The following is a 5,528-nucleotide window of genomic DNA, read 5'->3' on the forward strand; positions in this document are numbered from 1 at the left end:
CATAATCAACCCATATATTTAATTAGTTATCCTTTGATCACTTAATTAATTCCAAATTAATTCTTTGATCAACTAATTAAATAATATTATTAATATATTAGAACTTATAATATATTAATAATCTCCAAGTGTTATTTCTCTCATTTAGTCTATCCAATTGCATGGTGCCATGCAACCCAAATGGACCATGCCGGGTCGGGTCAAGTACAAGCCCGAAATAGTTATGGACTTAGACACCTTATCCAACAGTTGGGACACGTATATACCATTGGCTGAGTTTTCCTATAACAACAACCACCATTTGAGTATTGGCATGCCTCCCCTTGTGTTGTTGTATGGGAGGAGCTGTCGGACTCCCATCTGATGGGGAGAGGTAGGGCAGCGAGTGATGGGTAGCATCGAGATAGTGCTTCAGAAGACAGAGCAGATACAGTAGGTTAGACAGAGATTGTTGATAGCTCAGAGTCGCCAGAAGAGTTATGCTGATAGGCGACGATCCGAGCTCGAGTTCCAGGTAGGAGACTTCGTTCTCCTGAAGGTATCTCCTTGGAAAGGAGTGATCTGATTCAGGAAAAGGGGCAAGCTGGGACCCCGGTACATTGGTCCATTTCAGGTAACCGCGAGGGTGGGCAGAGTAACGTATCATTTGGAGCTACCTGCGGAGTTGAGCCAGATACATGATACCTTCCACGTGTCTCAGTTGAGGAAGTGTATAGCCGACGAGTCGGAGGTGGTGCCGTTGGAGGATATTCAGGTGGATGCGAGCTTGAATTATGTTGAGAGATTGATTGCGATCCGGGATCAAAAGGTCAAGGTTCTGAGGAACAAGGAAGTGCCCCAGGTTCAGGTACAGTGGCAACATCGGAGAGGGTCCGAGCTGACTTGGGAGCCGGAGTTGGAGATGCGGGAGCAGCATCCAGAGTTGTTTGCAGAGCCAGACTTCAAGGGCGGAGTCCGATTCTAGTAGGGGAGAATTGTAACATCCAGATTCCCAGGTATTTTTTTTAACCTTTTATTTTGAGTTAAGAGAGGGACTCAACGAGTTGACGCATAGACTCGTCGAGTAGGATCGTGATTCGCTGAATGGATTAATGAATGGACTCAACGAGTCGGCTAGGTGACTCGACGATTCTGTGCTGTTGGTAGAAACAGTAAATCTTAGGGCCTTTTCCCTGTTTAAAGGCCTTTATGGACTTCATTTGCGGCCTCTACACCCCTGAGGAACCCTAGAGAGTAGAGAGTAGACTTGTAGAACAAGAGGAGGGCTAAATCATCATTTCGAGCTAGGCTGACTTGTGGGACTCAAATCTTCCCTGTTTAAAGGCCTTTGGTCTGTTTTAGCAAAGGGAAGGAAGGATTTCGAGCTAGGCTGACTTGTGGGACTCAAATCTTCCATCGTTTCATTCAAAGCTGCTGTGGGAGGTAACGATTCATGTCTATCTTCATTTGAGTAATAGATTTCATGGATCTAGGGTTTTTTCTCTTCACCTTTGGTAAGATATCTAGTGTGTGTGATGTCCCCTTGTGGCAATATTATCAGATCTGGACCTTAAGAGGTCCAAAGAGTCCCTATTCTTTAGCTTTATGCAATCCTTTGTGAGTTTTAGGGCCTAGGTTATCATATTAAGGGTTATTTTGGCATATAGAGATGATAGTGTGATGTATGGGCCAAAAGTTCGAACCTTTACATGAATTTTGAGTGCTAGAAGGTTAGATCTACTAGTTGGGGAAGCAGATCTGACCTCAGAAGGTCGTTTAAGTGTTGCCATGGAAGGAACTCGCTGAGTCCATAAAGGGACTCGACGAGTCGAGTCGGGTTGCCCCGCGATTCATGACCAGTGGCGACCTGTCGAGTGGAAGGTTCGCTCGGCGATTCGAGTGAGGTTTAGATAGATCCAGAGGACACGCTTGGACTCGCCGAGTCACGTATGTGCACTCGACGAGTCTGGTCAAAGTTGACCGTTGACTTTCGTTCACTTTTAGGGTCTAGTCAATGTTTAGACTTTCGAGCCATTGGAGGGGTAAAATGGTCTATTACCCTCCTGAGAGAACTTAGAGAGGGAATAGCCTAGCCTTTGAGAGTCGTATTAATTAGAGTAATTAATTTTATGTGATTAGGCGGAGGCTAGATCCGTATTTCCGAGTTCGAGATTTACCGAGTTACCCAAGGTGAGTCTTCTCACTATACTTTACCTAGAGTGGTAATTAGAGTATGTGACAGTATTTTGTATGCTATTATATGATGTGATATCTATGTGATTCTGTGTTATGTGTGATTCATAGTTTACAAAGTTAGGACCGAAAGGTCCATAGAGTTAGGGCCAGAGGGTCCACAGAGTTATGGGACTGGAAGGTCCCATTGAGAAACCTTGACCAGAGGGTCATACAGAGTTATAGCCTCGAGTGGCTAATATGTGTTGTATGTGGTATTTTGGTGAACTCACTAAGCATTTATGCATATAGTGTTATGTGTTATGTGTTATAGGTACTAGTGACGATCGCGGGAAGGCGTCGACATGATCCGTACACATAGACCTAGGATTTTATTTGTGATCTTGGGATATGTTTTATTTGATGATAATTGTTGATCATGAGATTTGAGAATGTTTAAATGATAATTATGTTGTTTGAAAAATGAAAAATTGTTTTAAAATTTTATGCCGTTACACGTATTCCAAGATTGCTGGCTGCAGATGGGTTTCCTAAATGGAAATACTGAATTGAAAAGTACATCAAAATGAAAGACTTCAAGATTTGGCGAAGCATTATCAAAGGTCCAATCATAATTACTACCACTATTGTGGGACAACAGGTTGACAAAGCAGTTGAAAATTATACCGATGAGGATTTTGAGAAAGTTGAAGAACAGGAAATGGCTTTAGCCACTTTGAATATGGCTTAATCTCCTGACATAGCTCAAGGTTTCAGAGAATATACTTCAGCCAAAGCATTGTGGGAAGCTTTGATCGAGGTTTACGAGGGAAATGAAGACATGAAAGAAAGTCGTCATGATATGCTACAACAAAAATTCAACATGTTCAACAACATCCCTGAAGAAAACCCTGGAAGCTCAGCTGAAGCGATTCACCACACTCACTTTTGAGATGAATATAGCTGGGATCTTCTTGACTATGTCCGAAATAAATAAAAAGCTACTGAATGGACTTCCAAAATCGTGGGATATGAACGTAGCTGTTATTAAGAAGACAAAAGATCTAAATCGTCTCACTCTTACTGAAACAATGGCGATTATCAAATCCTGTTATCTTGATGATAGGCAGCGAGAGATTAACCATGCGAATTCTTATTCGACTGCAAATCTCAAGATTTCTTCAAACAATGCTCTTTCATCACTCATCTCTTCTCCAGGCCAAGCGTTTGCTGTTCAACAACCCAAGATTCAAACTTTTACTACTCCATCAGCAACATCTTTTACTTCTGCGTCATCCATGCCTCACTCACAAATCCAGTCATCTGGTGCTCCACAAGCTTTTCCCTCCTCCAATGTACCAGTTGTGGCTTCTTCCTCAAACTCCAAGGAAAATGATGAAAATCTTGCTCCTGCCACTGGACTTGTCAAATGTTATAATGCCTTTGTAGCCAGAGAGCTCCCACCTCAACTATCATTTACTAACTTGGATCAAATTCATCCAGAAGATGTGGAAGAGATGGATAGTACGTGGCAAATAGCTATGGCAGTGTTCAGGGCGAAGCAATTTGCAAAGAAGACAGGAAAGAATAACTGGGGAATGAATCCTGAAAAGAAAGTGGGGTTTAACAAAGGAAAGTTGTGATGCTTCAATTGTCACGAGCCGGGTCATTTTGCTCGTGAGTGCCTGAAACCAGATAGAAGGATGAATAATGATCGAACGATGGTTGCTGTGGGAAATAATCGTGGAGGTGTTGCTGTCAACAGTGAGACTGCAATGGTTGCTCAGTCTTTTGACTGGCAGGACTAGATTCAGGATCTGAATCTTTCAGGACTTGAAAATGCTCACTTGGCCCAAATCAATGATGATGTTCCTGTGACGAATGCTGAGGCTGATCCTGAGGAAAAGATGTTGGAACTACATTTTGTACTAATGGTATCTTCTACTTCCAAATCCAAGAAAAATGAGGTAAGTTTATCTTCTTGTTCTCAAGCATGTATTGATTATGTTAAAATTCTTCGTGAAGAAATAGAGTCATTACATAGGGAAGTCGAGGACCTAAAATACGAGGCTTATCAACTCAGGAAAGGACAAAAACCCCTAAAGGCCCAATTAGAAGCAAAAGTCAAACTTTAGGAGACTTCAGGAAGACTATATCAACAAATGTGAAAACTATGACTATGTCAAGAGACAAGTTGCTGAGTTGACTACTGAGCTTGACACATTAAAAGGCAAATTTGAAAATGCAAATCTTGAATTTAGAAAATTTGATGTGTCAAGCGAAGTAGTTTCTAACATGATAGACAATTGCTTGCAATTTAAATCTCTCAATGCCTCTCACTTCTTCTTCTTGGTAGCATCCCCAACCTTTGTCTTTTTTACACCTCTAATCCTCATTTCCCCATTCAAGCCGAGGACCCAACAGGAAGAAAGAAAGAGGCAGAGCCGCCGCCGCACTAGCCGGAGTCGACAATCTCAGTGAAAATGGTGGACACCAAGGCAGTGACTATTCGAACAAGGAAGTTCATGACAAATAGACTTCTTTCCAGAAAGCAATTCGTTATTTATGTGCTTCATCCTGACAGGCCAAATGTCTCCAAGGTTGAATTGAAAGAGATGTTGGCAAGGATGTATGAGGTGAAAGATCCAAGTTCCATTTTTGTATTCAAGTTCAGGACCCATTTTGGTGGAGGAAAATCGAATGGTTTTGGTTTGATCTATGATTATGTTGAGAATGCTAAGAAGTACGAGCCAAAATATAGACTTGGCAGGAATGGATTGGATACCAAGATTGAGAAGTCAAGGAAACAGCTAAAGGAAAGGAAGAACAGGGAAAAGAAGATTAGAGGTGTAAAAAAGACAAAGGCTGGGGATGCTGCCAAGAAGAAGAAGTGAGAGGCATTGAGAGATTTTGTGTGGTTATTTTGCATGATGGGTTTAGCATTTTTGAAGTTGTATTTCTTGGAATTAAGTTAAATTAAATGTAGTTTTTCAACTTTTTAAAAATGGAGATTGGTATTTTATAGTCTCAAAAATAAAATAAAATAAAAATAAAAAAAATAAATAGAACCCAAATAAAAAATTAGAAAATCAAAAATCCAAAAGTAGTGTTATTTTTGTTTTCTTTTTTTTTTAGAAAATACTTAAAAATCGAAAAACATTAGAAAATCAGAAAAATAAAAATTTATGTGTTTTTGTTAGTGTTGTCTATCGGGAGGTGATATAATCATGTGATAACAGATAATCTGAATCTGTGTAAGGTGACTAAGTCGAATTGTCTGTGCTCTATGTTTGATGCGCTAGTAGACATGAAGGATCTTTTAATGGACTTGAATAGGATCAGATAAACTTTAGAAGTTTAGAGACCTGACAAACTTT

At 40.5% G+C, this 5,528-nt stretch overlaps 1 pseudogene; it reads left to right on the plus strand.

The window, feature by feature from the left end:
• The first annotated feature begins 4,552 nt into the window (after positions 1-4,552).
• Positions 4,553-5,122, plus strand: LOC145068864 (small ribosomal subunit protein eS24z pseudogene; annotated as a pseudogene).
• Positions 5,123-5,528: the final 406 nt, after the last annotated feature.

Source organism: Lactuca serriola, chromosome 8, assembly GCF_051521515.1.
Source record: "Lactuca serriola cultivar US96UC23 chromosome 8, Lser_US96UC23_V15, whole genome shotgun sequence".
Lineage (NCBI taxonomy): Eukaryota > Viridiplantae > Streptophyta > Magnoliopsida > Asterales > Asteraceae > Lactuca > Lactuca serriola.